Source organism: Hyperolius riggenbachi, chromosome 4 (assembly GCF_040937935.1).
Source record: "Hyperolius riggenbachi isolate aHypRig1 chromosome 4, aHypRig1.pri, whole genome shotgun sequence".
In the NCBI taxonomy this organism is placed as follows: Eukaryota; Metazoa; Chordata; class Amphibia; order Anura; family Hyperoliidae; genus Hyperolius; species Hyperolius riggenbachi.
In genome coordinates, this window is record NC_090649.1 from 360,278,664 (window position 1) to 360,305,147 (window position 26,484).

The window sequence follows — 26,484 nt, forward strand, 5'->3', positions numbered from 1 at the left end:
AGCACAGAGGCAGCAGCAGGTGCCTGCATTCACCAGCAGCAAGCGCTCGTGCACCACAGACCTGCTGTCTCTGACCCAAGAGCTCTACATGAGTGTAGAGCTGCCAAGGACTAGAGAGGAGGTGCCTGCAGCAGCATCCTTCTCCAGTCACAGGCAGCGCTTGACCCACATGGTGGCTGACTACATGGGGTCCTTCAGCGGGCTTGACAGCGTGGCCCCTGTTGATCCCATGGAGTATTGGGTCAAGCACCTGACGATCTGGAGCGAGCTTGCGCAGTACACCCTGGAAGTGCTCTCCTGCCCCCCTTCCAGCGTACTGTCAGAACGTTGCTTCAGTGCAGCCGGTGGAGTCATCACTGAGAAGCGATCTCGTCTGTCTCACAAGTCTGTGGACAGACTGACGTTTCTCAAAATGAACCAGGCTTGGGTGGAAGGCGAATTCATGGCCCCTGTTGTCGGCGAGAGGGGTACATGAAGTGACGACTGGCACACACACATACACCTGCTGCTGCTGTTATATTTCATCCTGCTGTCTGTGTGTTTCCACTGCCAGGGAACACATTACAAGGTGCTGCTGCCCAAGCGCCACCAGCTATTACGCACAAAAATAGCTGCATTAATTTGAAAAAAAAAAAATTGTAATTATTTTTGAGGTGTCCGGGTTGAAAACTGTGCTGTCCCAATTGTGTATTGGACACAATGTGGACTTCACGACCGCTGTCTGGAACCTCATGCTGTGTATTTACGGCTCTGGGACCACCGCTAGGACCCAGGGCCTACTATGTCTCACTGGCTGCCCTCCTGCCTGCTGCCAAATGCCAGTCTGCCACATACACTTATCCTCCTCACGCTGCCTGCTGTTATATTTCCTCCTGATGTCTGTGTCTCCTCTCCGCTGCCAGGGAACACATTACAAGGTGCTGCTGCCCAAGCGCCACCAGCTATTACGCTCAACAATAGCTGCAATAATTTAAAAAAAAAATTGTAATTATTTTAGAGGTGTCCGGGTTGAAAACTGTGCTGTCCCAATTGTGTATTGGACACAATGTGGGCTTCACGACCGCAGTCTGGAACCTCATGCTGTTTATTTATGGCCCTGGGACCACCGCTAGGACCCAGGGCCTACTATGTCTCGCTGCCTGCCCTCCTGCCTGCTGCCAAATGCCAGTCTGCCACACACACTTATCCTCCTCACGCTGCCTGCTGTTATATTTCCTCCTGATGTCTGTGTCTCCTCTCCGCTGCCAGGGAACACATTACAAGGTGCTGCTGCCCAAGCGCCACCAGCTATTACGCTCAACAATAGCTGCAATAATTAAAAAAAAAATTGTAATTATTTTAGAGGTGTCCGGGTTGAAAACTGTGCTGTCCCAATTGTGTATTGGACACAATGTGGGCTTCACGACCGCTGTCTGGAACCTCATGATGTTCATTTTTGGCCCTGGTACCACCGCTAGCCTAGGTACCAGGGCCTATTATGTCAGTCACATCACACTGCCTGACACACATTACTTCTCCTCCTGTAGCTGCATTGAGCTTCTGCTGTCTGTGTGCTGCTACCACTGCCAGGGAGAACAGAAGAAGAACTATTTTCTACTGCCACCTGCCCACCCACTCTCCTACCGAGTACCGACCGACTATTACCACACACTACAAATAGCTGCAAGCCTGCAACTACTACTTCCTCCTCCTGCTGATGTCTGTGTTTTACCACCGCCAGGGTACACAGAAAAAGGCGCTGTGGCTTGCAATGTGCCACTACCTACCTATTATGCCATCAACACAAATATAACTATGGTGTTATTGCAATAAAATATTTCCACAAATGAAGTAAAATAAAATATTACAAAAGAAAGGAAAACCAAGACACATAATATAATGATAGAGAAGAAGATATAGAAGAAGATGAAGAAGATATAGAAGAAGAAGATGATGAAGAAGAAGATATAGAAGAAGAAGAAGATGATGAAGAAGAAGATATAGAAGAAGAAGAAGATGATGAAGAAGAAGATATAGAAGAAGAAGAAGATGATGAAGAAGAAGATATAGAAGAAGAAGAAGATGATGAAGAAGAAGAAGAAGATATAAAGAAGAAGAAGATATAAAGAAGAAGAAGATATAGAAGAAGAAGAAGATATATAAGAAGAAAATATAGAAAAAGAAGCTTTAGAAGAAGAAGATATAGAAGAAGAAGAAGATATAGAAGAAGAAGAAGATATAGAAGAAGAAGATATAGAAGAAGAAGATATAGAAGAAGAAGAAGATATAGAAGAAGAAGATATAGAAGAAGAAGAGATAGAAGAAGAAGAAGAAGATATAGAAGAAGAAGATATAAAAGAAGAAGATATAGAAGATATAGAAGAAGAAGATATAGAAGAAGATGAAGAAGAAGAAGATATAGAAGAAGAAGATATAGAAGAAGAAGAAGAAGATATAGAAGAAGAAGATGAAGACGACGTAAATGAAGACTTCCAACAACCATTTTGGACACACCTTCTCATGCAAACACTTTTCATGAAGTTAATTTACTTTTTTTGAGACCTTTTTATAACTACTACATCACCACATAATCACTTGAGGTTTTTCTTCATAAAAAAGGTGGTTTCATGCATCATTGACCTCCTATACAAGTTTTACAAGCTATTTAAGGCCAGCTCGAATATTTTACTCGAATACAGACTCGGATAGTGACGCCGGATATCCGAAGTCGAATCGGATATTCGATTACATCGGATATCCGACTTCGAGTGAATTCGGATAGTTTACTATCCGAATTCGACCAAACTCGAATAGGATATTGAGGTATCCGAGCAACACTGGTGATACATTTTTGCTGCTATCATTTTACTTGCAAAGAAACACCAGAAGGCTGGCGCAATCAAAAATTGGAAATTATGTCTTTATTTATTTATTGTATATATAAAGCGCCAACATATTACGCAGCACTGAAATACCACTCAGTTTTCTTTCTCTCCACAGAAATCTTTAGTAAAAGGCGAGAAATTTGTACGCTCTGAAGAGAAAACAGAGCATAAACCAATGTCATGATATTCTCTCGGGTGGCTCCAGGAGCAGTCGAAACAACTGTGGGTGATCTGAGATTGATTAGCCAGTGATATCTAAAAAAAAAGAGGTTGGCAGAGGATAGGTTAGGGCTGTAGGCTAAAGCATAAACTCAGTAAATTGCAGATTAGAAAAACACATTTATGAACAGCTGACTCTGTCACAAGAGTCAAACTTACCACACTGGCGGCAGGCTCCTTTGCATATATTCAAATGAGCACCCGCCAAAACAGGTTCCACGCTCAATGTGATACATTTTTGTTGCTATTATCATACTTGCAAAGAAACCACAGAAGGCTAGGACACTCAAAACTTGGAAATACAACTCAGTCTTCTTTCTCTCCACAAAAATCTTTAGAAAAAGGCGAAAGATTTGTACGCTCTGAAGAGTAAACAGAGCATAACCCAATGTAAGGCTATTCTCTCGGGTGGCTCCAGGAGCAGTCGAAACAACTGTGGGTGATCTGAGATTGATTAGCCAGTGATATCTAAAAAAAAAAGGTTGGCAGAAGATTCTAGGTTAGGGCTGTAGGCTAAAGCATAAACTCAGTAAATTGCAGATTATAAACACATTTATGAACAGCTGACTCTGTCACAAGAGTCAAACTTACCACACTGGCGGCAGGCTCCTTTGCATATATTCAAATGAGCACCCACCAAACCAGGTTCCACGCTCAACGTGATACATTTTTGCTGCTATTATTATACTTGCAAAGAAACCCCAGAAGGCTGGGGCAATCAAAAATTGGAAATACAACTCAGTTTTCTTTCTCTCCACGGAAATTTTTAGTAAAAGGCAAAAGATTTGTACGTTCTGAAGAGCAAACCGAGCATAACCCAATGTAAGGCTATTCTCTCGGGTGGCTCCAGAAGCAGTCGAAACAACTGTGGGTGATCTGAGATTGATTAGCCAGTGATATCTAAAAAAAAAAGGTTGGCAGAAGATTCTAGGTTAGGGCTGTAGGCTAAAGCATAAACTCAGTAAATTGCAGATTATAAACACATTTATGAACAGCTGACTCTGTCACAAGAGTCAAACTTACCACACTGGCGGCAGGCTCCTTTGCATATATTCAAATGAGCACCCGCCAAACCAGGTTCCACGCTCAACGTGATACATTTTTGTTGCTATTATTATACTTGCAAAGAAACCCCAGAAGGCTGGGGCAATCAAAAATTGGAAATACAACTCAGTTTTCTTTCTCTCCACAGAAATCTTTAGTAAAAGGCGAAAGATTTGTACGTTCTGAAGAGAAAACAGAGCATAACCCAATGTAGGGCTATTCTCTCGGGTGGCTCCAGGAGCAGTCGAAACAACTGTGGGTGATCTGAGATTGATTAGCCAGTGATATCTAAAAAAAAAGGTTGGCAGAAGATTCTAGGTTAGGGCTGTAGGCTAAAGCATAAACTCAGTAAATTGCAGATTATAAATACATTTATGAACAGCTGACTCTGTCACAAGAGTCAAACTTACCACACTGGCGGCAGGCTCCTTTGCATATATTCAAATGAGCACCCGCCAAACCAGGTTCCACGCTCAACGTGATACATTTTTGCTGCTATTATTATACTTGCAAAGAAACCCCAGAAGGCTGGGGCAATCAAAAATTGGAAATACAACTCAGTTTTCTTTCTCTCCACGGAAATCTTTAGTAAAAGGCGAAAGATTTGTACGTTCTGAAGAGAAAACAGAGCATAACCCAATGTAAGGCTATTCTCTCGGGTGGCTCCAGGGGCAGTCGAAACAACTGTGGGTGATCTGAGATTGATTAGCCAGTGATATCTAAAAAAAAAGGTTGGCAGAAGATTCTAGGTTAGGGCTGTAGGCTAAAGCATAAACTCAGTAAATTGCAGATTATAAACACATTTATGAACAGCTGACTCTGTCACAAGAGTCAAACTTACCACACTGGCGGCAGGCTCCTTTGCATATATTCAAATGAGCACCCGCCAAACCAGGTTCCACGCTCAACGTGATACATTTTTGCTGCTATTATTATACTTGCAAAGAAACCCCAGAAGGCTGGGGCAATCAAAAATTGGAAATACAACTCAGTTTTCTTTCTCTCCACGGAAATTTTTAGTAAAAGGCAAAAGATTTGTACGTTCTGAAGAGAAAACCGAGCATAACCCAATGTAAGGCTATTCTCTCGGGTGGCTCCAGGAGCAGTCGAAACAACTGTGGGTGATCTGAGATTGATTAGCCAGTGATATCTAAAAAAAAAAGGTTGGCAGAAGATTCTAGGTTAGGGCTGTAGGCTAAAGCATAAACTCAGTAAATTGCAGATTATAAACACATTTATGAACAGCTGACTCTGTCACAAGAGTCAAACTTACCACACTGGCGGCAGGCTCCTTTGCATATATTCAAATGAGCACCCGCCAAACCAGGTTCCACGCTCAACGTGATACATTTTTGCTGCTATTATTATACTTGCAAAGAAACCCCAGAAGGCTGGGGCAATCAAAAGTTGGAAATACAACTCAGTTTTCTTTCTCTCCACGGAAATCTTTAGTAAAAGGCGAAAGATTTGTACGTTCTGAAGAGAAAACAGAGCATAACCCAATGTAAGGCTATTCTCTCGGGTGGCTCCAGGGTCAGTCGAAACAACTGTGGGTGATCTGAGATTGATTAGCCAGTGATATCTAAAAAAAAAAGGTTGGCAGAAGATTCTAGGTTAGGGCTGTAGGCTAAAGCATAAACTCAGTAAATTGCAGATTATAAACACATTTATGAACAGCTGACTCTGTCACAAGAGTCAAACTTACCACACTGGCGGCAGGCTCCTTTGCATATGTTCAAATGAGCACCCGCCAAACCAGGTTCCACGCTCAACGTGATACATTTTTGCTGCTGTTATTATACTTGCAAAGAAACCCCAGAAGGCTGGGGCAATCAAAAATTGGAAATACAACTCAGTTTTCTTTCTCTCCACGGAAATCTTTAGTAAAAGGCGAAAGATTTGTACGTTCTGAAGAGAAAACAGAGCATAACCCAATGTAAGGCTATTCTCTCGGGTGGCTCCAGGGTCAGTCGAAACAACTGTGGGTGATCTGAGATTGATTAGCCAGTGATATCTAAAAAAAAAAGGTTGGCAGAAGATTCTAGGTTAGGGCTGTAGGCTAAAGCATAAACTCAGTAAATTGCAGATTATAAACACATTTATGAACAGCTGACTCTGTCACAAGAGTCAAACTTACCACACTGGCGGCAGGCTCCTTTGCATATATTCAAATGAGCACCCGCCAAACCAGGTTCCACGCTCAACGTGATACATTTTTGCTGCTATTATTATACTTGCAAAGAAACCCCAGAAGGCTGAGCAATCAAAAATTGGAAATACAACTCAGTTTTCTTTCTCTCCACGGAAATCTTTAGTAAAAGGCGAAAGATTTGTACGTTCTGAAGAGAAAACAGAGCATAACCCAATGTAAGGCTATTCTCTCGGGTGGCTCCAGGGTCAGTCGAAACAACTGTGGGTGATCTGAGATTGATTAGCCAGTGATATCTAAAAAAAAAAGGTTGGCAGAAGATTCTAGGTTAGGGCTGTAGGCTAAAGCATAAACTCAGTAAATTGCAGATTATAAACACATTTATGAACAGCTGACTCTGTCACAAGAGTCAAACTTACCACACTGGCGGCAGGCTCCTTTGCATATATTCAAATGAGCACCCGCCAAACCAGGTTCCACGCTCAACGTTATACATTTTTGCTGCTATTATTATACTTGCAAAGAAACCCCAGAAGGCTGGGGCAATCAAAAAATGGAAATACAACTAAGTTTTCTTTCTCTCCACGGAAATCTTTAGTAAAAGGCGAAAGATTTGTACGTTCTGAAGAGAAAACAGAGCATAACCCAATGTAAGGCTATTCTCTCGGGTGGCTCCAGGGTCAGTCGAAACAACTGTGGGTGATCTGAGATTGATTAGCCAGTGATATCTAAAAAAAAAAAGGTTGGCAGAAGATTCTAGGTTAGGGCTGTAGGCTAAAGCATAAACTCAGTAAATTGCAGATTATAAACACATTTATGAACAGCTGACTCTGTCACAAGAGTCAAACTTACCACACTGGCGGCAGGCTCCTTTGCATATATTCAAATGAGCACCCGCCAAACCAGGTTCCACGCTCAACGTGATACATTTTTGCTGCTATTATTATACTTGCACAGAAACCCCAGAAGGCTGGGGCAATCAAAAATTGGAAATACAACTCAGTTTTTTTTCTCTCCACGGAAATCTTTAGTAAAAGGCGAAAGATTTGTATGTTCTGAAGAGAAAACAGAGCATAACCCAATGTAAGGCTATTCTCTCGGGTGGCTCCAGGGTCAGTCGAAACAACTGTGGGTGATCTGAGATTGATTAGCCAGTGATATCTAAAAAAAAAAGGTTGGCAGAAGATTCTAGGTTAGGGCTGTAGGCTAAAGCATAAACTCAGTAAATTGCAGATTATAAACACATTTATGAACAGCTGACTCTGTCACAAGAGTCAAACTTACCACACTGGCGGCAGGCTCCTTTGCATATATTCAAATGAGCACCCGCCAAACCAGGTTCCACGCTCAACGTGATACATTTTTGCTGCTATTATTATACTTGCAAAGAAACCCCAGAAGGCTGGGGCAATCAAAAATTGGAAATACAACTCAGTTTTCTTTCTCTCCACGGAAATCTTTAGTAAAAGGCGAAAGATTTGTACGTTCTGAAGAGAAAACAGAGCATAACCCAATGTAAGGCTATTCTCTCGGGTGGCTCCAGGGTCAGTCGAAACAACTGTGGGTGATCTGAGATTGATTAGCCAGTGATATCTAAAAAAAAAGGTTGGCAGAAGATTCTAGGTTAGGGCTGTAGGCTAAAGCATAAACTCAGTAAATTGCAGATTATAAACACATTTATGAACAGCTGACTCTGTCACAAGAGTCAAACTTACCACACTGGCGGCAGGCTCCTTTGCATATATTCAAATGAGCACCCGCCAAACCAGGTTCCACGCTCAACGTGATACATTTTTGCTGCTATTATTATACTCGCAAAGAAACCCCAGAAGGCTGGGGCAATCAAAAATTGGAAATACAACTCAGTTTTCTTTCTCTCCACGGAAATCTTTAGTAAAAGGCGAAAGATTTGTACGTTCTGAAGAGAAAACAGAGCATAACCCAATGTAAGGCTATTCTCTCGGGTGGCTCCAGGGTCAGTCGAAACAACTGTGGGTGATCTGAGATTGATTAGCCAGTGATATCTAAAAAAAAAAAGGTTGGCAGAAGATTCTAGGTTAGGGCTGTAGGCTAAAGCATAAACTCAGTAAATTGCAGATTATAAACACATTTATGAACAGCTGACTCTGTCACAAGAGTCAAACTTACCACACTGGCGGCAGGCTCCTTTGCATATATTCAAATGAGCACCCGCCAAACCAGGTTCCACGCTCAACGTGATACATTTTTGCTGCTATTATTATACTTGCAAAGAACCCCCAGAAGGCTGGGGCAATCAAAAATTGGAAATACAACTCAGTTTTCTTTCTCTCCACGGAAATCTTTAGTAAAAGGCGAAAGATTTGTACGTTCTGAAGAGAAAACAGAGCATAACCCAATGTAAGGCTATTCTCTCGGGTGGCTCCAGGGTCAGTCGAAACAACTGTGGGTGATCTGAGATTGATTAGCCAGTGATATCTAAAAAAAAAAGGTTGGCAGAAGATTCTAGGTTAGGGCTGTAGGCTAAAGCATAAACTCAGTAAATTGCAGATTATAAACACATTTATGAACAGCTGACTGTCACAAGAGTCAAACTTACCACACTGGCGGCAGGCTCCTTTGCATATATTCAAATGAGCACCCGCCAAACCAGGTTCCACGCTCAACGTGATACATTTTTGCTGCTATTATTATACTTGCAAAGAAACCCCAGAAGGCTGGGGCAATCAAAAATTGGAAATACAACTCAGTTTTCTTTCTCTCCACGGAAATCTTTAGTAAAAGGCGAAAGATTTGTACATTCTGAAGAGAAAACAGAGCATAACCCAATGTAAGGCTATTCTCTCGGGTGGCTCCAGGGTCAGTCGAATCAACTGTGGGTGATCTGAGATTGATTAGCCAGTGATATCTAAAAAAAAAAGGTTGGCAGAAGATTCTAGGTTAGGGCTGTAGGCTAAAGCATAAACTCAGTAAATTGCAGATTATAAACACATTTATGAACAGCTGACTCTGTCACAAGAGTCAAACTTACCACACTGGCGGCAGGCTCCTTTGCATATATTCAAATGAGCACCCGCCAAACCAGGTTCCACGCTCAACGTGATACATTTTTGCTGCTAAAATTATACTTGCAAAGAAACCCCAGAAGGCTGGGGCAATCAAAAATTGGAAATACAACTCAGTTTTCTTTCTCTCCACGGAAATCTTTAGTAAAAGGCGAAAGATTTGTACGTTCTGAAGAGAAAACAGAGCATAACCCAATGTAAGGCTATTCTCTCGGGTGGCTCCAGGGTCAGTCGAAACAACTGTGGGTGATCTGAGATTGATTAGCCAGTGATATCTAAAAAAAAGAGGTTGGCAGAAGATTCTAGGTTAGGGCTGTAGGCTAAAGCATAAACTCAGTAAATTGCAGATTATAAACACATTTATGAACAGCTGACTCTGTCACAAGAGTCAAACTTACCACACTGGCGGCAGGCTCCTTTGCATATATTCAAATGAGCACCCGCCAAACCAGGTTCCACGCTCAACGTGATACATTTTTGCTGCTATTATTATACTTGCAAAGAAACCCCAGAAGGCTGGGGCAATCAAAAATTGGAAATACAACTCCGTTTTCTTTCTCTCCACGGAAATCTTTAGTAAAAGGTGAAAGATTTGTACGTTCTGAAGAGAAAACAGAGCATAACCCAATGTAAGGCTATTCTCTCGGGTGGCTCCAGGGTCAGTCGAAACAACTGTGGGTGATCTGAGATTGATTAGCCAGTGATATCTAAAAAAAAAAGGTTGGCAGAAGATTCTAGGTTAGGGCTGTAGGCTAAAGCATAAACTCAGTAAATTGCAGATTATAAACACATTTATGAACAGCTGACTCTGTCACAAGAGTCAAACTTACCACACTGGCGGCAGGCTCCTTTGCATATATTCAAATGAGCACCCGCCAAACCAGGTTCCACGCTCAACGTGATACATTTTTGCTGCTATTACTATACTTGCAAAGAAACCCCAGAAGGCTGGGGCAATCAAAAATTGGAAATACAACTCAGTTTTCTTTCTCTCCACGGAAATCTTTAGTAAAAGGCGAAAGATTTGTACATTCTGAAGAGAAAACAGAGCATAACCCAATGTAAGGCTATTCTCTCGGGTGGCTCCAGGGTCAGTCGAAACAACTGTGGGTGATCTGAGATTGATTAGCCAGTGATATCTAAAAAAAAAAGGTTGGCAGAAGATTCTAGGTTAGGGCTGTAGGCTAAAGCATAAACTCAGTAAATTGCAGATTATAAACACATTTATGAACAGCTGACTCTGTCACAAGAGTCAAACTTACCACACTGGCGGCAGGCTCCTTTGCATATATTCAAATGAGCACCCGCCAAACCAGGTTCCACGCTCAACGTGATACATTTTTGCTGCTATCATTATACTTGCAAAGAAACCCCAGAAGGCTGGGGCAATCAAAAATTGGAAATACAACTCAGTTTTCTTTCTCTCCACGGAAATCTTTAGTAAAAGGCGAAAGATTTGTACATTCTGAAGAGAAAACAGAGCATAACCCAATGTAAGGCTATTCTCTCGGGTGGCTCCAGGGTCAGTCGAAACAACTGTGGGTGATCTGAGATTGATTAGCCAGTGATATCTAAAAAAAAAAGGTTGGCAGAAGATTCTAGGTTAGGGCTGTAGGCTAAAGCATAAACTCAGTAAATTGCAGATTATAAACACATTTATGAACAGCTGACTCTGTCACAAGAGTCAAACTTACCACACTGGCGGCAGGCTCCTTTGCATATATTCAAATGAGCACCCGCCAAACCAGGTTCCACGCTCAACGTGATACATTTTTGCTGCTATCATTATACTTGCAAAGAAACCCCAGAAGGCTGGGGCAATCAAAAATTGGAAATACAACTCAGTTTTCTTTCTCTCCACGGAAATCTTTAGTAAAAGGCGAAAGATTTGTACGTTCTGAAGAGAAAACAGAGCATAACCCAATGTAAGGCTATTCTCTCGGGTGGCTCCAGGGTCAGTCGAAACAACTGTGGGTGATCTGAGATTGATTAGCCAGTGATATCTAAAAAAAAAAGGTTGGCAGAAGATTCTAGGTTAGGGCTGTAGGCTAAAGCATAAACTCAGTAAATTGCAGATTATAAACACATTTATGAACAGCTGACTCTGTCACAAGAGTCAAACTTACCACACTGGCGGCAGACTGCTTTGCATATATTCAAATAAGCACCCGCCAAACCAGGTTCCACGCTCAACGTGATACATTTTTGCTGCTATTATTATACTTGCAAAGAAACCCCAGAAGGCTGGGGCAATCAAAAATTGGAAATACAACTCAGTTTTCTTTCTCTCCACGGAAATCTTTAGTAAAAGGCGAAAGATTTGTACGTTCTGAAGAGAAAACAGAGCATAACCCAATGTATGGCTATTCTCTCGGGTGGCTCCAGGGTCAGTCGAAACAACTGTGGGTGATCTGAGATTGATTAGCCAGTGATATCTAAAAAAAAAAAGGTTGGCAGAAGATTCTAGGTTAGGGCTGTAGGCTAAAGCATAAACTCAGTAAATTGCAGATTATAAACACATTTATGAACAGCTGACTCTGTCACAAGAGTCAAACTTACCACACTGGCGGCAGGCTCCTTTGCATATATTCAAATGAGCACCCGCCAAACCAGGTTCCACGCTCAACGTGATACATTTTTGCTGCTATTATTATACTTGCAAAGAAACCCCAGAAGGCTGGGGCAATCAAAAATTGGAAATACAACTCAGTTTTCTTTCTCTCCACGGAAATCTTTAGTAAAAGGCGAAAAATTTGTACGTTCTGAAGAGAAAACAGAGCATAACCCAATGTAAGGCTATTCTCTCGGGTGGCTCCAGGGTCAGTCGAAACAACTGTGGGTGATCTGAGATTGATTAGCCAGTGATATCTAAAAAAAAAAGGTTGGCAGAAGATTCTAGGTTAGGGCTGTAGGCTAAAGCATAAACTCAGTAAATTGCAGATTATAAACACATTTATGAACAGCTGACTCTGTCACAAGAGTCAAACTTACCACACTGGCGGCAGGCTCCTTTGCATATATTCAAATGAGCACCCGCCAAACCAGGTTCCACGCTCAACGTGATACATTTTTGCTGCTATCATTATACTTGCAAAGAAACCCCAGAAGGCTGGGGCAATCAAAAATTGGAAATACAACTCAGTTTTCTTTCTCTCCACGGAAATCTTTAGTAAAAGGCGAAAGATTTGTACGTTCTGAAGAGAAAACAGAGCATAACCCAATGTAAGGCTATTCTCTCGGGTGGCTCCAGGGTCAGTCGAAACAACTGTGGGTGATCTGAGATTGATTAGCCAGTGATATCTAAAAAAAAAAGGTTGGCAGAAGATTCTAGGTTAGGGCTGTAGGCTAAAGCATAAACTCAGTAAATTGCAGATTATAAACACATTTATGAACAGCTGACTCTGTCACAAGAGTCAAACTTACCACACTGGCGGCAGACTGCTTTGCATATATTCAAATAAGCACCCGCCAAACCAGGTTCCACGCTCAACGTGATACATTTTTGCTGCTATTATTATACTTGCAAAGAAACCCCAGAAGGCTGGGGCAATCAAAAATTGGAAATACAACTCAGTTTTCTTTCTCTCCACGGAAATCTTTAGTAAAAGGCGAAAGATTTGTACGTTCTGAAGAGAAAACAGAGCATAACCCAATGTATGGCTATTCTCTCGGGTGGCTCCAGGGTCAGTCGAAACAACTGTGGGTGATCTGAGATTGATTAGCCAGTGATATCTAAAAAAAAAAAGGTTGGCAGAAGATTCTAGGTTAGGGCTGTAGGCTAAAGCATAAACTCAGTAAATTGCAGATTATAAACACATTTATGAACAGCTGACTCTGTCACAAGAGTCAAACTTACCACACTGGCGGCAGGCTCCTTTGCATATATTCAAATGAGCACCCGCCAAACCAGGTTCCACGCTCAACGTGATACATTTTTGCTGCTATTATTATACTTGCAAAGAAACCCCAGAAGGCTGGGGCAATCAAAAATTGGAAATACAACTCAGTTTTCTTTCTCTCCACGGAAATCTTTAGTAAAAGGCGAAAAATTTGTACGTTCTGAAGAGAAAACAGAGCATAACCCAATGTAAGGCTATTCTCTCGGGTGGCTCCAGGGTCAGTCGAAACAACTGTGGGTGATCTGAGATTGATTAGCCAGTGATATCTAAAAAAAAAAAAGGTTGGCAGAAGATTCTAGGTTAGGGCTGTAGGCTAAAGCATAAACTCAGTAAATTGCAGATTATAAACACATTTATGAACAGCTGACTCTGTCACAAGAGTCAAACTTACCACACTGGCGGCAGGCTCCTTTGCATATATTCAAATGAGCACCCGCCAAACCAGGTTCCACGCTCAACGTGATACATTTTTGCTGCTATTATTATACTTGCAAAGAAACCCCAGAAGGCTGGGACAATCAAAAATTGGAAATACAACTCAGTTTTCTTTCTCTCCACGGAAATCTTTAGTAAAAGGCGAAAGATTTGTACGTTCTGAAGAGAAAACAGAGCATAACCCAATGTAAGGCTATTCTCTCGGGTGGCTCCAGGGTCAGTCGAAACAACTGTGGGTGATCTGAGATTGATTAGCCAGTGATATCTAAAAAAAAAAAGGTTGGCAGAAGATTCTAGGTTAGGGCTGTAGGCTAAAGCATAAACTCAGTAAATTGCAGATTATAAACACATTTATGAACAGCTGACTCTGTCACAAGAGTCAAACTTACCACACTGGCGGCAGGCTCCTTTGCATATATTCAAATGAGCACCCGCCAAACCAGGTTCCACGCTCAACGTGATACATTTTTGCTGCTATTATTATACTTGCAAAGAAACCCCAGAAGGCTGGGGCAATCAAAAATTGGAAATACAACTCAGTTTTCTTTCTCTCCACGGAAATCTTTAGTAAAAGGCGAAAGATTTGTACGTTCTGAAGAGAAAACAGAGCATAACCCAATGTAAGGCTATTCTCTCGGGTGGCTCCAGGGTCAGTCGAAACAACTGTGGGTGATCTGAGATTGATTAGCCAGTGATATCTAAAAAAAAAAAAGGTTGGCAGAAGATTCTAGGTTAGGGCTGTAGGCTAAAGCATAAACTCAGTAAATTGCAGATTATAAACACATTTATGAACAGCTGACTCTGTCACAAGAGTCAAACTTACCACACTGGCGGCAGGCTCCTTTGCATATATTCAAATGAGCACCCGCCAAACCAGGTTCCACGCTCAACGTGATACATTTTTGCTGCTATTATTATACTTGCAAAGAAACCCCAGAAGGCTGGGGCAATCAAAAATTGGAAATACAACTCAGTTTTCTTTCTCTCCACGGAAATCTTTAGTAAAAGGCGAAAGATTTGTACGTTCTGAAGAGAAAACAGAGCATAACCCAATGTAAGGCTATTCTCTCGGGTGGCTCCAGGGTCAGTCGAAACAACTGTGGGTGATCTAAGATTGATTAGCCAGTGATATCTAAAAAAAAAAGGTTGGCAGAAGATTCTAGGTTAGGGCTGTAGGCTAAAGCATAAACTCAGTAAATTGCAGATTATAAACACATTTATGAACAGCTGACTGTCACAAGAGTCAAACTTACCACACTGGCGGCAGGCTCCTTTGCATATATTCAAATGAGCACCCGCCAAACCAGGTTCCACGCTCAACGTGATACATTTTTGCTGCTATTATTATACTTGCAAAGAAACCCCAGAAGGCTGGGGCAATAAAAAATTGGAAATACAACTCAGTTTTCTTTCTCTCCACGGAAATCTTTAGTAAAAGGCGAAAGATTTGTACATTCTGTAGAGAAAAAAGAGCATAACCCAATGTAAGGCTATTCTCTCGGGTGGCTCCAGGGTCAGTCGAATCAACTGTGGGTGATCTGAGATTGATTAGCCAGTGATATCTAAAAAAAAAAGGTTGGCAGAAGATTCTAGGTTAGGGCTGTAGGCTAAAGCATAAACTCAGTAAATTGCAGATTATAAACACATTTATGAACAGCTGACTCTGTCACAAGAGTCAAACTTACCACACTGGCGGCAGGCTCCTTTGCATATATTCAAATGAGCACCCGCCAAACCAGGTTCCACGCTCAACGTGATACATTTTTGCTGCTAATATTATACTTGCAAAGAAACCCCAGAAGGCTGGGGCAATCAAAAATTGGAAATACAACTCAGTTTTCTTTCTCTCCACGGAAATCTTTAGTAAAAGGCGAAAGATTTGTACGTTCTGAAGAGAAAACAGAGCATAACCCAATGTAAGGCTATTCTCTCGGGTGGCTCCAGGGTCAGTCGAAACAACTGTGGGTGATCTGAGATTGATTAGCCAGTGATATCTAAAAAAAAAAGGTTGGCAGAAGATTCTAGGTTAGGGCTGTAGGCTAAAGCATAAACTCAGTAAATTGCAGATTATAAACACATTTATGAACAGCTGACTCTGTCACAAGAGTCAAACTTACCACACTGGCGGCAGGCTCCTTTGCATATATTCAAATGAGCACCCGCCAAACCAGGTTCCACGCTCAACGTGATACATTTTTGCTGCTATTATTATACTTGCAAAGAAACCCCAGAAGGCTGGGGCAATCAAAAATTGGAAATACAACTCCGTTTTCTTTCTCTCCACGGAAATCTTTAGTAAAAGGCGAAAGATTTGTACGTTCTGAAGAGAAAACAGAGCATAACCCAATGTAAGGCTATTCTCTCGGGTGGCTCCAGGGTCAGTCGAAACAACTGTGGGTGATCTGAGATTGATTAGCCAGTGATATCTAAAAAAAAAAGGTTGGCAGAAGATTCTAGGTTAGGGCTGTAGGCTAAAGCATAAACTCAGTAAATTGCAGATTATAAACACATTTATGAACAGCTGACTCTGTCACAAGAGTCAAACTTACCACACTGGCGGCAGGCTCCTTTGCATATATTCAAATGAGCACCCGCCAAACCAGGTTCCACGCTCAACGTGATACATTTTTGCTGCTATTACTATACTTGCAAAGAAACCCCAGAAGGCTGGGGCAATCAAAAATTGGAAATACAACTCAGTTTTCTTTCTCTCCACGGAAATCTTTAGTAAAAGGCGAAAGATTTGTACATTCTGAAGAGAAAACAGAGCATAACCCAATGTAAGGCTATTCTCTCGGGTGGCTCCAGGGTCAGTCGAAACAACTGTGGGTGATCTGAGATTGATTAGCCAGTGATATCTAAAAAAAAAAGGTTGGCAGAAGATTCTAGGTTAGGGCTGTAGGCTAAAGCATAAACTCAGTAAATTGCAGATTATAAACACATTTATGAACAGCTGACTCTGTCACAAGAGTCAAACTTACCACACTGGCGGCAGGCTCCTTTGCATATATTCAAATGAGCACCCGCCAAACCAGGTTCCACGCTCAACGTGATACATTTTTGCTGCTATCATTATACTTGCAAAGAAACCCCAGAAGGCTGGGGCAATCAAAAATTGGAAATACAACTCAGTTTTCTTTCTCTCCACGGAAATCTTTAGTAAAAGGCGAAAGATTTGTACGTTCTGAAGAGAAAACAGAGCATAACCCAATGTAAGGCTATTCTCTCGGGTGGCTCCAGGGTCAGTCGAAACAACTGTGGGTGATCTGAGATTGATTAGCCAGTGATATCTAAAAAAAAAAGGTTGGCAGAAGATTCTAGGTTAGGGCTGTAGGCTAAAGCATAAACTCAGTAAATTGCAGATTATAAACACATTTATGAACAGCTGACTCTGTCACAAGAGTCAAACTTACCACACTGGCGGCAGACTGCTTTGCATATATTCAAATGAGCACCCGCCAAACCAGGTTCCACGCTCAACGTGATACATTTTTGCTGCTATTATTATACTTGCAAAGAAACCCCAGAAGGCTGGGGCAATCAATAATTGGAAATACAACTCAGTTTTCTTTCTCTCCACGGAAATCTTTAGTAAAAGGCGAAAGATTTGTACGTTCTGAAGAGAAAACAGAGCATAACCCAATGTAAGGCTATTCTCTCGGGTGGCTCCAGGGTCAGTCGAAACAACTGTGGGTGATCTGAGATTGATTAGCCAGTGATATCTAAAAAAAAAAAGGTTGGCAGAAGATTCTAGGTTAGGGCTGTAGGCTAAAGCATAAACTCAGTAAATTGCAGATTATAAACACATTTATGAACAGCTGACTCTGTCACAAGAGTCAAACTTACCACACTGGCGGCAGGCTCCTTTGCATATATTCAAATGAGCACCCGCCAAACCAGGTTCCACGCTCAACGTGATACATTTTTGCTGCTATTATTATACTTGCAAAGAAACCCCAGAAGGCTGGGGCAATCAAAAATTGGAAATACAACTCAGTTTTCTTTCTCTCCACGGAAATCTTTAGTAAAAGGCGAAAAATTTGTACGTTCTGAAGAGAAAACAGAGCATAACCCAATGTAAGGCTATTCTCTCGGGTGGCTCCAGGGTCAGTCGAAACAACTGTGGGTGATCTGAGATTGATTAGCCAGTGATATCTAAAAAAAAAAAAGGTTGGCAGAAGATTCTAGGTTAGGGCTGTAGGCTAAAGCATAAACTCAGTAAATTGCAGATTATAAACACATTTATGAACAGCTGACTCTGTCACAAGAGTCAAACTTACCACACTGGCGGCAGGCTCCTTTGCATATATTCAAATGAGCACCCGCCAAACCAGGTTCCACGCTCAACGTGATACATTTTTGCTGCTATTATTATACTTGCAAAGAAACCCCAGAAGGCTGGGACAATCAAAAATTGGAAATACAACTCAGTTTTCTTTCTCTCCACGGAAATCTTTAGTAAAAGGCGAAAGATTTGTACGTTCTGAAGAGAAAACAGAGCATAACCCAATGTAAGGCTATTCTCTCGGGTGGCTCCAGGGTCAGTCGAAACAACTGTGGGTGATCTGAGATTGATTAGCCAGTGATATCTAAAAAAAAAAAGGTTGGCAGAAGATTCTAGGTTAGGGCTGTAGGCTAAAGCATAAACTCAGTAAATTGCAGATTATAAACACATTTATGAACAGCTGACTCTGTCACAAGAGTCAAACTTACCACACTGGCGGCAGGCTCCTTTGCATATATTCAAATGAGCACCCGCCAAACCAGGTTCCACGCTCAACGTGATACATTTTTGCTGCTATTATTATACTTGCAAAGAAACCCCAGAAGGCTGGGGCAATCAAAAATTGGAAATACAACTCAGTTTTCTTTCTCTCCACGGAAATCTTTAGTAAAAGGCGAAAGATTTGTACGTTCTGAAGAGAAAACAGAGCATAACCCAATGTAAGGCTATTCTCTCGGGTGGCTCCAGGGTCAGTCGAAACAACTGTGGGTGATCTGAGATTGATTAGCCAGTGATATCTAAAAAAAAAAAAGGTTGGCAGAAGATTCTAGGTTAGGGCTGTAGGCTAAAGCATAAACTCAGTAAATTGCAGATTATAAACACATTTATGAACAGCTGACTCTGTCACAAGAGTCAAACTTACCACACTGGCGGCAGGCTCCTTTGCATATATTCAAATGAGCACCCGCCAAACCAGGTTCCACGCTCAACGTGATACATTTTTGCTGCTATTATTATACTTGCAAAGAAACCCCAGAAGGCTGGGGCAATCAAAAATTGGAAATACAACTCAGTTTTCTTTCTCTCCACGGAAATCTTTAGTAAAAGGCGAAAGATTTGTACGTTCTGAAGAGAAAACAGAGCATAACCCAATGTAAGGCTATTCTCTCGGGTGGCTCCAGGGTCAGTCGAAACAACTGTGGGTGATCTAAGATTGATTAGCCAGTGATATCTAAAAAAAAAAGGTTGGCAGAAGATTCTAGGTTAGGGCTGTAGGCTAAAGCATAAACTCAGTAAATTGCAGATTATAAACACATTTATGAACAGCTGACTGTCACAAGAGTCAAACTTACCACACTGGCGGCAGGCTCCTTTGCATATATTCAAATGAGCACCCGCCAAACCAGGTTCCACGCTCAACGTGATACATTTTTGCTGCTATTATTATACTTGCAAAGAAACCCCAGAAGGCTGGGGCAATCAAAAATTGGAAATACAACTCAGTTTTCTTTCTCTCCACGGAAATCTTTAGTAAAAGGCGAAAGATTTGTACATTCTGTAGAGAAAAAAGAGCATAACCCAATGTAAGGCTATTCTCTCGGGTGGCTCCAGGGTCAGTCGAATCAACTGTGGGTGATCTGAGATTGATTAGCCAGTGATATCTAAAAAAAAAAAGGTTGGCAGAAGATTCTAGGTTAGGGCTGTAGGCTAAAGCATAAACTCAGTAAATTGCAGATTATAAACACATTTATGAACAGCTGACTCTGTCACAAGAGTCAAACTTACCACACTGGCGGCAGGCTCCTTTGCATATATTCAAATGAGCACCCGCCAAACCAGGTTCCACGCTCAACGTGATACATTTTTGCTGCTAATATTATACTTGCAAAGAAACCCCAGAAGGCTGGGGCAATCAAAAATTGGAAATACAACTCAGTTTTCTTTCTCTCCACGGAAATCTTTAGTAAAAGGCGAAAGATTTGTACGTTCTGAAGAGAAAACAGAGCATAACCCAATGTAAGGCTATTCTCTCGGGTGGCTCCAGGGTCAGTCGAAACAACTGTGGGTGATCTGAGATTGATTAGCCAGTGATATCTAAAAAAAAAAGGTTGGCAGAAGATTCTAGGTTAGGGCTGTAGGCTAAAGCATAAACTCAGTAAATTGCAGATTATAAACACATTTATGAACAGCTGACTCTGTCACAAGAGTCAAACTTACCACACTGGCGGCAGGCTCCTTTGCATATATTCAAATGAGCACCCGCCAAACCAGGTTCCACGCTCAACGTGATACATTTTTGCTGCTATTATTATACTTGCAAAGAAACCCCAGAAGGCTGGGGCAATCAAAAATTGGAAATACAACTCCGTTTTCTTTCTCTCCACGGAAATCTTTAGTAAAAGGCGAAAGATTTGTACGTTCTGAAGAGAAAACAGAGCATAACCCAATGTAAGGCTATTCTCTCGGGTGGCTCCAGGGTCAGTCGAAACAACTGTGGGTGATCTGAGATTGATTAGCCAGTGATATCTAAAAAAAAAAGGTTGGCAGAAGATTCTAGGTTAGGGCTGTAGGCTAAAGCATAAACTCAGTAAATTGCAGATTATAAACACATTTATGAACAGCTGACTCTGTCACAAGAGTCAAACTTACCACACTGGCGGCAGGCTCCTTTGCATATATTCAAATGAGCACCCGCCAAACCAGGTTCCACGCTCAACGTGATACATTTTTGCTGCTATTACTATACTTGCAAAGAAACCCCAGAAGGCTGGGGCAATCAAAAATTGGAAATACAACTCAGTTTTCTTTCTCTCCACGGAAATCTTTAGTAAAAGGCGAAAGATTTGTACATTCTGAAGAGAAAACAGAGCATAACCCAATGTACGGCTATTCTCTCGGGTGGCTCCAGGGTCAGTCGAAACAACTGTGGGTGATCTGAGATTGATTAGCCAGTGATATCTAAAAAAAAAAGGTTGGCAGAAGATTCTAGGTTAGGGCTGTAGGCTAAAGCATAAACTCAGTAAATTGCAGATTATAAACACATTTATGAACAGCTGACTCTGTCACAAGAGTCAAACTTACCACACTGGCGGCAGGCTCCTTTGCATATATTCAAATGAGCACCCGCCAAACCAGGTTCCACGCTCAACGTGATACATTTTTGCTGCTATCATTATACTTGCAAAGAAACCCCAGAAGGCTGGGGCAATCAAAAATTGGAAATACAACTCAGTTTTCTTTCTCTCCACGGAAATCTTTAGTAAAAGGCGAAAGATTTGTACGCTCTGAAGAGAAAACAGAGCATAACCCAATGTAAGGCTATTCTCTCGGGTGGCTCCAGGGTCAGTCGAAACAACTGTGGGTGATCTGAGATTGATTAGCCAGTGATATCTAAAAAAAAAAGGTTGGCAGAAGATTCTAGGTTAGGGCTGTAGGCTAAAGCATAAACTCAGTAAATTGCAGATTATAAACACATTTATGAACAGCTGACTCTGTCACAAGAGTCAAACTTACCACACTGGCGGCAGGCTCCTTTGCATATATTCAAATGAGCACCCGCCAAACCAGGTTCCACGCTCAACGTGATACATTTTTGCTGCTATCATTATACTTGCAAAGAAACCCCAGAAGGCTGGGACAATCAAAAATTGGAAATACAACTCAGTTTTCTTTCTCTCCACGGAAATCTTTAGTAAAAGGCGAAAGATTTGTACGTTCTGAAGAGAAAACAGAGCATAACCCAATGTAAGGCTATTCTCTCGGGTGGCTCCAGGGTCAGTCGAAACAACTGTGGGTGATCTGAGATTGATTAGCCAGTGATATCTAAAAAAAAAAGGTTGGCAGAAGATTCTAGGTTAGGGCTGTAGGCTAAAGCATAAACTCAGTAAATTGCAGATTATAAACACATTTATGAACAGCTGACTCTGTCACAAGAGTCAAACTTACCACACTGGCGGCAGGCTCCTTTGCATATATTCAAATGAGCACCCGCCAAACCAGGTTCCACGCTCAACGTGATACATTTTTGCTGCTATTATTATACTTGCAAAGAAACCCCAGAAGGCTGGGGCAATCAAAAATTGGAAATACAACTCAGTTTTCTTTCTCTCCACGGAAATCTTTAGTAAAAGGCGAAAGATTTGTACGTTCTGAAGAGAAAACAGAGCATAACCCAATGTAAGGCTATTCTCTCGGGTGGCTCCAGGGTCAGTCGAAACAACTGTGGGTGATCTGAGATTGATTAGCCAGTGATATCTAAAAAAAAAAAGGTTGGCAGAAGATTCTAGGTTAGGGCTGTAGGCTAAAGCATAAACTCAGTAAATTGCAGATTATAAACACATTTATGAACAGCTGACTCTGTCACAAGAGTCAAACTTACCACACTGGCGGCAGGCTCCTTTGCATATATTCAAATGAGCACCCGCCAAACCAGGTTCCACGCTCAACGTGATACATTTTTGCTGCTATTATTATACTTGCAAAGAAACCCCAGAAGGCTGGGACAATCAAAAATTGGAAATACAACTCAGTTTTCTTTCTCTCCACGGAAATCTTTAGTAAAAGGCGAAAGATTTGTACGTTCTGAAGAGAAAACAGAGCATAAGCCAATGTAAGGCTATTCTCTCGGGTGGCTCCAGGGTCAGTCGAAACAACTGTGGGTGATCTGAGATTGATTAGCCAGTGATATCTAAAAAAAAAAGGTTGGCAGAAGATTCTAGGTTAGGGCTGTAGGCTAAAGCATAAACTCAGTAAATTGCAGATTATAAACACATTTATGAACAGCTGACTCTGTCACAAGAGTCAAACTTACCACACTGGCGGCAGGCTCCTTTGCATATATTCAAATGAGCACCCGCCAAACCAGGTTCCACGCTCAACGTGATACATTTTTGCTGCTAATATTATACTTGCAAAGAAACCCCAGAAGGCTGGGGCAATCAAAAATTGGAAATACAACTCAGTTTTCTTTCTCTCCACGGAAATCTTTAGTAAAAGGCGAAAGATTTGTACGTTCTGAAGAGAAAACAGAGCATAAGCCAATGTAAGGCTATTCTCTCGGGTGGCTCCAGGGTCAGTCGAAACAACTGTGGGTGATCTGAGATTGATTAGCCAGTGATATCTAAAAAAAAAAGGTTGGCAGAAGATTCTAGGTTAGGGCTGTAGGCTAAAGCATAAACTCAGTAAATTGCAGATTATAAACACATTTATGAACAGCTGACTCTGTCACAAGAGTCAAACTTACCACACTGGCGGCAGGCTCCTTTGCATATATTCAAATGAGCACCCGCCAAACCAGGTTCCACGCTCAACGTGATACATTTTTGCTGCTAATATTATACTTGCAAAGAAACCCCAGAAGGCTGGGGCAATCAAAAATTGGAAATACAACTCAGTTTTCTTTCTCTCCACGGAAATCTTTAGTAAAAGGCGAAAGATTTGTACGTTCTGAAGAGAAAACAGAGCATAACCCAATGTAAGGCTATTCTCTCGGGTGGCTCCAGGGTCAGTCGAAACAACTGTGGGTGATCTGAGATTGATTAGCCAGTGATATCTAAAAAAAAAAGGTTGGCAGAAGATTCTAGGTTAGGGCTGTAGGCTAAAGCATAAACTCAGTAAATTGCAGATTATAAACACATTTATGAACAGCTGACTCTGTCACAAGAGTCAAACTTACCACACTGGCGGCAGGCTCCTTTGCATATATTCAAATGAGCACCCGCCAAACCAGGTTCCACGCTCAACGTGATACATTTTTGCTGCTATCATTATACTTGCAAAGAAACCCCAGAAGGCTGGGACAATCAAAAATTGGAAATACAACTCAGTTTTCTTTCTCTCCACGGAAATCTTTAGTAAAAGGCGAAAGATTTGTACGTTCTGAAGAGAAAACAGAGCATAACCCAATGTAAGGCTATTCTCTCGGGTGGCTCCAGGGTCAGTCGAAACAACTGTGGGTGATCTGAGATTGATTAGCCAGTGATATCTAAAAAAAAAAGGTTGGCAGAAGATTCTAGGTTAGGGCTGTAGGCTAAAGCATAAACTCAGTAAATTGCAGATTATAAACACATTTATGAACAGCTGACTCTGTCACAAGAGTCAAACTTACCACACTGGCGGCAGGCTCCTTTGCATATATTCAAATGAGCACCCGCCAAACCAGGTTCCACGCTCAACGTGATACATTTTTGCTGCTATTATTATACTTGCAAAGAAACCCCAGAAGGCTGGGGCAATCAAAAATTGGAAATACAACTCAGTTTTCTTTCTCTCCACGGAAATCTTTAGTAAAAGGCGAAAGATTTGTACGTTCTGAAGAGAAAACAGAGCATAACCCAATGTAAGGCTATTCTCTCGGGTGGCTCCAGGGTCAGTCGAAACAACTGTGGGTGATCTGAGATTGATTAGCCAGTGATATCTAAAAAAAAAAAGGTTGGCAGAAGATTCTAGGTTAGGGCTGTAGGCTAAAGCATAAACTCAGTAAATTGCAGATTATAAACACATTTATGAACAGCTGACTCTGTCACAAGAGTCAAACTTACCACACTGGCGGCAGGCTCCTTTGCATATATTCAAATGAGCACCCGCCAAACCAGGTTCCACGCTCAACGTGATACATTTTTGCTGCTATTATTATACTTGCAAAGAAACCCCAGAAGGCTGGGACAATCAAAAATTGGAAATACAACTCAGTTTTCTTTCTCTCCACGGAAATCTTTAGTAAAAGGCGAAAGATTTGTACGTTCTGAAGAGAAAACAGAGCATAAGCCAATGTAAGGCTATTCTCTCGGGTGGCTCCAGGGTCAGTCGAAACAACTGTGGGTGATCTGAGATTGATTAGCCAGTGATATCTAAAAAAAAAAGGTTGGCAGAAGATTCTAGGTTAGGGCTGTAGGCTAAAGCATAAACTCAGTAAATTGCAGATTATAAACACATTTATGAACAGCTGACTCTGTCACAAGAGTCAAACTTACCACACTGGCGGCAGGCTCCTTTGCATATATTCAAATGAGCACCCGCCAAACCAGGTTCCACGCTCAACGTGATACATTTTTGCTGCTAATATTATACTTGCAAAGAAACCCCAGAAGGCTGGGGCAATCAAAAATTGGAAATACAACTCAGTTTTCTTTCTCTCCACGGAAATCTTTAGTAAAAGGCGAAAGATTTGTACGTTCTGAAGAGAAAACAGAGCATAAGCCAATGTAAGGCTATTCTCTCGGGTGGCTCCAGGGTCAGTCGAAACAACTGTGGGTGATCTGAGATTGATTAGCCAGTGATATCTAAAAAAAAAAGGTTGGCAGAAGATTCTAGGTTAGGGCTGTAGGCTAAAGCATAAACTCAGTAAATTGCAGATTATAAACACATTTATGAACAGCTGACTCTGTCACAAGAGTCAAACTTACCACACTGGCGGCAGGCTCCTTTGCATATATTCAAATGAGCACCCGCCAAACCAGGTTCCACGCTCAACGTGATACATTTTTGCTGCTAATATTATACTTGCAAAGAAACCCCAGAAGGCTGGGGCAATCAAAAATTGGAAATACAACTCAGTTTTCTTTCTCTCCACGGAAATCTTTAGTAAAAGGCGAAAGATTTGTACGTTCTGAAGAGAAAACAGAGCATAACCCAATGTAAGGCTATTCTCTCGGGTGGCTCCAGGGTCAGTCGAAACAACTGTGGGTGATCTGAGATTGATTAGCCAGTGATATCTAAAAAAAAAAGGTTGGCAGAAGATTCTAGGTTAGGGCTGTAGGCTAAAGCATAAACTCAGTAAATTGCAGATTATAAACACATTTATGAACAGCTGACTCTGTCACAAGAGTCAAACTTACCACACTGGCGGCAGGCTCCTTTGCATATATTCAAATGAGCACCCGCCAAACCAGGTTCCACGCTCAACGTGATACATTTTTGCTGCTATTATTATACTTGCAAAGAAACCCCAGAAGGCTGGGGCAATCAAAAATTGGAAATACAACTCCGTTTTCTTTCTCTCCACGGAAATCTTTAGTAAAAGGCGAAAGATTTGTACGTTCTGAAGAGAAAACAGAGCATAACCCAATGTAAGGCTATTCTCTCGGGTGGCTCCAGGGTCAGTCGAAACAACTGTGGGTGATCTGAGATTGATTAGCCAGTGATATCTAAAAAAAAAAGGTTGGCAGAAGATTCTAGGTTAGGGCTGTAGGCTAAAGCATAAACTCAGTAAATTGCAGATTATAAACACATTTATGAACAGCTGACTCTGTCACAAGAGTCAAACTTACCACACTGGCGGCAGGCTCCTTTGCATATATTCAAATGAGCACCCGCCAAACCAGGTTCCACGCTCAACGTGATACATTTTTGCTGCTATTATTATACTTGCAAAGAAACCCCAGAAGGCTGGGGCAATCAAAAATTGGAAATACAACTCAGTTTTCTTTCTCTCCACGGAAATCTTTAGTAAAAGGCGAAAGATTTGTACATTCTGAAGAGAAAACAGAGCATAAGCCAATGTAAGGCTATTCTCTCGGGTGGCTCCAGGGTCAGTCGAAACAACTGTGGGTGATCTGAGATTGATTAGCCAGTGATATCTAAAAAAAAAAGGTTGGCAGAAGATTCT

General features: G+C 41.6%; 54 non-coding genes and 1 pseudogene across 54 annotated transcripts; all 55 read right to left on the minus strand.

Moving 5' to 3' along the window:
- Nucleotides 1–2,905: 2,905 nt before the first annotated feature.
- On the minus strand, nucleotides 2,906–3,033 carry LOC137505443 (U5 spliceosomal RNA; annotated as a pseudogene).
- A 315-nt stretch (nucleotides 3,034–3,348) lies between these two features.
- On the minus strand, nucleotides 3,349–3,465 carry LOC137505444 (U5 spliceosomal RNA). Its single transcript, XR_011020058.1, has one exon. It is a non-coding gene; the product is annotated as a U5 spliceosomal RNA (small nuclear RNA).
- Nucleotides 3,466–3,780: 315 nt separating this feature from the next.
- Nucleotides 3,781–3,897, minus strand: LOC137505432 (U5 spliceosomal RNA). The gene has a single exon (XR_011020047.1). It is a non-coding gene; the product is annotated as a U5 spliceosomal RNA (small nuclear RNA).
- Nucleotides 3,898–4,212: 315 nt separating this feature from the next.
- On the minus strand, nucleotides 4,213–4,329 carry LOC137505343 (U5 spliceosomal RNA). Its single transcript, XR_011019962.1, has one exon. It is a non-coding gene; the product is annotated as a U5 spliceosomal RNA (small nuclear RNA).
- Nucleotides 4,330–4,643: 314 nt separating this feature from the next.
- Nucleotides 4,644–4,760, minus strand: LOC137505852 (U5 spliceosomal RNA). Its single transcript, XR_011020372.1, has one exon. It is a non-coding gene; the product is annotated as a U5 spliceosomal RNA (small nuclear RNA).
- Nucleotides 4,761–5,074: 314 nt separating this feature from the next.
- On the minus strand, nucleotides 5,075–5,191 carry LOC137505393 (U5 spliceosomal RNA). Its single transcript, XR_011020010.1, has one exon. It is a non-coding gene; the product is annotated as a U5 spliceosomal RNA (small nuclear RNA).
- A 315-nt stretch (nucleotides 5,192–5,506) lies between these two features.
- Nucleotides 5,507–5,623, minus strand: LOC137505339 (U5 spliceosomal RNA). Its single transcript, XR_011019958.1, has one exon. It is a non-coding gene; the product is annotated as a U5 spliceosomal RNA (small nuclear RNA).
- A 315-nt stretch (nucleotides 5,624–5,938) lies between these two features.
- LOC137505854 (U5 spliceosomal RNA) lies at nucleotides 5,939–6,055 on the minus strand. Its single transcript, XR_011020374.1, has one exon. It is a non-coding gene; the product is annotated as a U5 spliceosomal RNA (small nuclear RNA).
- Nucleotides 6,056–6,371: 316 nt separating this feature from the next.
- Nucleotides 6,372–6,486, minus strand: LOC137505325 (U5 spliceosomal RNA). The gene has a single exon (XR_011019944.1). It is a non-coding gene; the product is annotated as a U5 spliceosomal RNA (small nuclear RNA).
- A 316-nt stretch (nucleotides 6,487–6,802) lies between these two features.
- On the minus strand, nucleotides 6,803–6,918 carry LOC137505387 (U5 spliceosomal RNA). Its single transcript, XR_011020004.1, has one exon. It is a non-coding gene; the product is annotated as a U5 spliceosomal RNA (small nuclear RNA).
- Nucleotides 6,919–7,234: 316 nt separating this feature from the next.
- LOC137505280 (U5 spliceosomal RNA) lies at nucleotides 7,235–7,351 on the minus strand. Its single transcript, XR_011019900.1, has one exon. It is a non-coding gene; the product is annotated as a U5 spliceosomal RNA (small nuclear RNA).
- A 315-nt stretch (nucleotides 7,352–7,666) lies between these two features.
- LOC137505855 (U5 spliceosomal RNA) lies at nucleotides 7,667–7,783 on the minus strand. Its single transcript, XR_011020375.1, has one exon. It is a non-coding gene; the product is annotated as a U5 spliceosomal RNA (small nuclear RNA).
- Nucleotides 7,784–8,097: 314 nt separating this feature from the next.
- LOC137505856 (U5 spliceosomal RNA) lies at nucleotides 8,098–8,214 on the minus strand. The gene has a single exon (XR_011020376.1). It is a non-coding gene; the product is annotated as a U5 spliceosomal RNA (small nuclear RNA).
- A 317-nt stretch (nucleotides 8,215–8,531) lies between these two features.
- On the minus strand, nucleotides 8,532–8,647 carry LOC137505267 (U5 spliceosomal RNA). Its single transcript, XR_011019887.1, has one exon. It is a non-coding gene; the product is annotated as a U5 spliceosomal RNA (small nuclear RNA).
- A 313-nt stretch (nucleotides 8,648–8,960) lies between these two features.
- On the minus strand, nucleotides 8,961–9,077 carry LOC137505298 (U5 spliceosomal RNA). The gene has a single exon (XR_011019918.1). It is a non-coding gene; the product is annotated as a U5 spliceosomal RNA (small nuclear RNA).
- A 315-nt stretch (nucleotides 9,078–9,392) lies between these two features.
- LOC137505857 (U5 spliceosomal RNA) lies at nucleotides 9,393–9,509 on the minus strand. Its single transcript, XR_011020377.1, has one exon. It is a non-coding gene; the product is annotated as a U5 spliceosomal RNA (small nuclear RNA).
- A 315-nt stretch (nucleotides 9,510–9,824) lies between these two features.
- LOC137505398 (U5 spliceosomal RNA) lies at nucleotides 9,825–9,941 on the minus strand. Its single transcript, XR_011020015.1, has one exon. It is a non-coding gene; the product is annotated as a U5 spliceosomal RNA (small nuclear RNA).
- Nucleotides 9,942–10,256: 315 nt separating this feature from the next.
- LOC137505299 (U5 spliceosomal RNA) lies at nucleotides 10,257–10,373 on the minus strand. The gene has a single exon (XR_011019919.1). It is a non-coding gene; the product is annotated as a U5 spliceosomal RNA (small nuclear RNA).
- Nucleotides 10,374–10,688: 315 nt separating this feature from the next.
- On the minus strand, nucleotides 10,689–10,805 carry LOC137505300 (U5 spliceosomal RNA). The gene has a single exon (XR_011019920.1). It is a non-coding gene; the product is annotated as a U5 spliceosomal RNA (small nuclear RNA).
- Nucleotides 10,806–11,120: 315 nt separating this feature from the next.
- LOC137505858 (U5 spliceosomal RNA) lies at nucleotides 11,121–11,237 on the minus strand. The gene has a single exon (XR_011020378.1). It is a non-coding gene; the product is annotated as a U5 spliceosomal RNA (small nuclear RNA).
- Nucleotides 11,238–11,552: 315 nt separating this feature from the next.
- Nucleotides 11,553–11,669, minus strand: LOC137505859 (U5 spliceosomal RNA). Its single transcript, XR_011020379.1, has one exon. It is a non-coding gene; the product is annotated as a U5 spliceosomal RNA (small nuclear RNA).
- A 316-nt stretch (nucleotides 11,670–11,985) lies between these two features.
- Nucleotides 11,986–12,102, minus strand: LOC137505295 (U5 spliceosomal RNA). The gene has a single exon (XR_011019915.1). It is a non-coding gene; the product is annotated as a U5 spliceosomal RNA (small nuclear RNA).
- Nucleotides 12,103–12,417: 315 nt separating this feature from the next.
- On the minus strand, nucleotides 12,418–12,534 carry LOC137505860 (U5 spliceosomal RNA). The gene has a single exon (XR_011020380.1). It is a non-coding gene; the product is annotated as a U5 spliceosomal RNA (small nuclear RNA).
- A 315-nt stretch (nucleotides 12,535–12,849) lies between these two features.
- LOC137505861 (U5 spliceosomal RNA) lies at nucleotides 12,850–12,966 on the minus strand. Its single transcript, XR_011020381.1, has one exon. It is a non-coding gene; the product is annotated as a U5 spliceosomal RNA (small nuclear RNA).
- Nucleotides 12,967–13,282: 316 nt separating this feature from the next.
- LOC137505296 (U5 spliceosomal RNA) lies at nucleotides 13,283–13,399 on the minus strand. The gene has a single exon (XR_011019916.1). It is a non-coding gene; the product is annotated as a U5 spliceosomal RNA (small nuclear RNA).
- A 317-nt stretch (nucleotides 13,400–13,716) lies between these two features.
- Nucleotides 13,717–13,833, minus strand: LOC137505283 (U5 spliceosomal RNA). The gene has a single exon (XR_011019903.1). It is a non-coding gene; the product is annotated as a U5 spliceosomal RNA (small nuclear RNA).
- A 316-nt stretch (nucleotides 13,834–14,149) lies between these two features.
- On the minus strand, nucleotides 14,150–14,266 carry LOC137505862 (U5 spliceosomal RNA). The gene has a single exon (XR_011020382.1). It is a non-coding gene; the product is annotated as a U5 spliceosomal RNA (small nuclear RNA).
- Nucleotides 14,267–14,583: 317 nt separating this feature from the next.
- Nucleotides 14,584–14,700, minus strand: LOC137505863 (U5 spliceosomal RNA). The gene has a single exon (XR_011020383.1). It is a non-coding gene; the product is annotated as a U5 spliceosomal RNA (small nuclear RNA).
- Nucleotides 14,701–15,014: 314 nt separating this feature from the next.
- LOC137505433 (U5 spliceosomal RNA) lies at nucleotides 15,015–15,130 on the minus strand. The gene has a single exon (XR_011020048.1). It is a non-coding gene; the product is annotated as a U5 spliceosomal RNA (small nuclear RNA).
- A 315-nt stretch (nucleotides 15,131–15,445) lies between these two features.
- On the minus strand, nucleotides 15,446–15,562 carry LOC137505865 (U5 spliceosomal RNA). Its single transcript, XR_011020385.1, has one exon. It is a non-coding gene; the product is annotated as a U5 spliceosomal RNA (small nuclear RNA).
- Nucleotides 15,563–15,877: 315 nt separating this feature from the next.
- LOC137505273 (U5 spliceosomal RNA) lies at nucleotides 15,878–15,994 on the minus strand. Its single transcript, XR_011019893.1, has one exon. It is a non-coding gene; the product is annotated as a U5 spliceosomal RNA (small nuclear RNA).
- A 315-nt stretch (nucleotides 15,995–16,309) lies between these two features.
- LOC137505301 (U5 spliceosomal RNA) lies at nucleotides 16,310–16,426 on the minus strand. The gene has a single exon (XR_011019921.1). It is a non-coding gene; the product is annotated as a U5 spliceosomal RNA (small nuclear RNA).
- Nucleotides 16,427–16,741: 315 nt separating this feature from the next.
- LOC137505866 (U5 spliceosomal RNA) lies at nucleotides 16,742–16,858 on the minus strand. Its single transcript, XR_011020386.1, has one exon. It is a non-coding gene; the product is annotated as a U5 spliceosomal RNA (small nuclear RNA).
- Nucleotides 16,859–17,173: 315 nt separating this feature from the next.
- Nucleotides 17,174–17,290, minus strand: LOC137505332 (U5 spliceosomal RNA). Its single transcript, XR_011019951.1, has one exon. It is a non-coding gene; the product is annotated as a U5 spliceosomal RNA (small nuclear RNA).
- A 316-nt stretch (nucleotides 17,291–17,606) lies between these two features.
- Nucleotides 17,607–17,723, minus strand: LOC137505297 (U5 spliceosomal RNA). The gene has a single exon (XR_011019917.1). It is a non-coding gene; the product is annotated as a U5 spliceosomal RNA (small nuclear RNA).
- A 317-nt stretch (nucleotides 17,724–18,040) lies between these two features.
- Nucleotides 18,041–18,157, minus strand: LOC137505284 (U5 spliceosomal RNA). Its single transcript, XR_011019904.1, has one exon. It is a non-coding gene; the product is annotated as a U5 spliceosomal RNA (small nuclear RNA).
- A 316-nt stretch (nucleotides 18,158–18,473) lies between these two features.
- Nucleotides 18,474–18,590, minus strand: LOC137505867 (U5 spliceosomal RNA). The gene has a single exon (XR_011020387.1). It is a non-coding gene; the product is annotated as a U5 spliceosomal RNA (small nuclear RNA).
- Nucleotides 18,591–18,907: 317 nt separating this feature from the next.
- LOC137505868 (U5 spliceosomal RNA) lies at nucleotides 18,908–19,024 on the minus strand. Its single transcript, XR_011020388.1, has one exon. It is a non-coding gene; the product is annotated as a U5 spliceosomal RNA (small nuclear RNA).
- A 313-nt stretch (nucleotides 19,025–19,337) lies between these two features.
- Nucleotides 19,338–19,454, minus strand: LOC137505425 (U5 spliceosomal RNA). The gene has a single exon (XR_011020040.1). It is a non-coding gene; the product is annotated as a U5 spliceosomal RNA (small nuclear RNA).
- A 316-nt stretch (nucleotides 19,455–19,770) lies between these two features.
- On the minus strand, nucleotides 19,771–19,887 carry LOC137505869 (U5 spliceosomal RNA). The gene has a single exon (XR_011020389.1). It is a non-coding gene; the product is annotated as a U5 spliceosomal RNA (small nuclear RNA).
- A 315-nt stretch (nucleotides 19,888–20,202) lies between these two features.
- Nucleotides 20,203–20,319, minus strand: LOC137505274 (U5 spliceosomal RNA). The gene has a single exon (XR_011019894.1). It is a non-coding gene; the product is annotated as a U5 spliceosomal RNA (small nuclear RNA).
- Nucleotides 20,320–20,634: 315 nt separating this feature from the next.
- LOC137505302 (U5 spliceosomal RNA) lies at nucleotides 20,635–20,751 on the minus strand. Its single transcript, XR_011019922.1, has one exon. It is a non-coding gene; the product is annotated as a U5 spliceosomal RNA (small nuclear RNA).
- Nucleotides 20,752–21,066: 315 nt separating this feature from the next.
- Nucleotides 21,067–21,183, minus strand: LOC137505269 (U5 spliceosomal RNA). The gene has a single exon (XR_011019889.1). It is a non-coding gene; the product is annotated as a U5 spliceosomal RNA (small nuclear RNA).
- Nucleotides 21,184–21,498: 315 nt separating this feature from the next.
- LOC137505285 (U5 spliceosomal RNA) lies at nucleotides 21,499–21,615 on the minus strand. The gene has a single exon (XR_011019905.1). It is a non-coding gene; the product is annotated as a U5 spliceosomal RNA (small nuclear RNA).
- A 315-nt stretch (nucleotides 21,616–21,930) lies between these two features.
- Nucleotides 21,931–22,047, minus strand: LOC137505870 (U5 spliceosomal RNA). Its single transcript, XR_011020390.1, has one exon. It is a non-coding gene; the product is annotated as a U5 spliceosomal RNA (small nuclear RNA).
- A 316-nt stretch (nucleotides 22,048–22,363) lies between these two features.
- LOC137505286 (U5 spliceosomal RNA) lies at nucleotides 22,364–22,480 on the minus strand. Its single transcript, XR_011019906.1, has one exon. It is a non-coding gene; the product is annotated as a U5 spliceosomal RNA (small nuclear RNA).
- A 315-nt stretch (nucleotides 22,481–22,795) lies between these two features.
- On the minus strand, nucleotides 22,796–22,912 carry LOC137505871 (U5 spliceosomal RNA). Its single transcript, XR_011020391.1, has one exon. It is a non-coding gene; the product is annotated as a U5 spliceosomal RNA (small nuclear RNA).
- A 315-nt stretch (nucleotides 22,913–23,227) lies between these two features.
- LOC137505873 (U5 spliceosomal RNA) lies at nucleotides 23,228–23,344 on the minus strand. Its single transcript, XR_011020392.1, has one exon. It is a non-coding gene; the product is annotated as a U5 spliceosomal RNA (small nuclear RNA).
- A 315-nt stretch (nucleotides 23,345–23,659) lies between these two features.
- Nucleotides 23,660–23,776, minus strand: LOC137505287 (U5 spliceosomal RNA). The gene has a single exon (XR_011019907.1). It is a non-coding gene; the product is annotated as a U5 spliceosomal RNA (small nuclear RNA).
- Nucleotides 23,777–24,091: 315 nt separating this feature from the next.
- Nucleotides 24,092–24,208, minus strand: LOC137505874 (U5 spliceosomal RNA). Its single transcript, XR_011020393.1, has one exon. It is a non-coding gene; the product is annotated as a U5 spliceosomal RNA (small nuclear RNA).
- Nucleotides 24,209–24,524: 316 nt separating this feature from the next.
- Nucleotides 24,525–24,641, minus strand: LOC137505288 (U5 spliceosomal RNA). Its single transcript, XR_011019908.1, has one exon. It is a non-coding gene; the product is annotated as a U5 spliceosomal RNA (small nuclear RNA).
- Nucleotides 24,642–24,956: 315 nt separating this feature from the next.
- Nucleotides 24,957–25,073, minus strand: LOC137505875 (U5 spliceosomal RNA). The gene has a single exon (XR_011020394.1). It is a non-coding gene; the product is annotated as a U5 spliceosomal RNA (small nuclear RNA).
- A 315-nt stretch (nucleotides 25,074–25,388) lies between these two features.
- LOC137505877 (U5 spliceosomal RNA) lies at nucleotides 25,389–25,505 on the minus strand. Its single transcript, XR_011020396.1, has one exon. It is a non-coding gene; the product is annotated as a U5 spliceosomal RNA (small nuclear RNA).
- Nucleotides 25,506–25,820: 315 nt separating this feature from the next.
- LOC137505275 (U5 spliceosomal RNA) lies at nucleotides 25,821–25,937 on the minus strand. Its single transcript, XR_011019895.1, has one exon. It is a non-coding gene; the product is annotated as a U5 spliceosomal RNA (small nuclear RNA).
- A 315-nt stretch (nucleotides 25,938–26,252) lies between these two features.
- Nucleotides 26,253–26,369, minus strand: LOC137505304 (U5 spliceosomal RNA). Its single transcript, XR_011019924.1, has one exon. It is a non-coding gene; the product is annotated as a U5 spliceosomal RNA (small nuclear RNA).
- Between the last annotated feature and the right edge of the window lie 115 nt (nucleotides 26,370–26,484).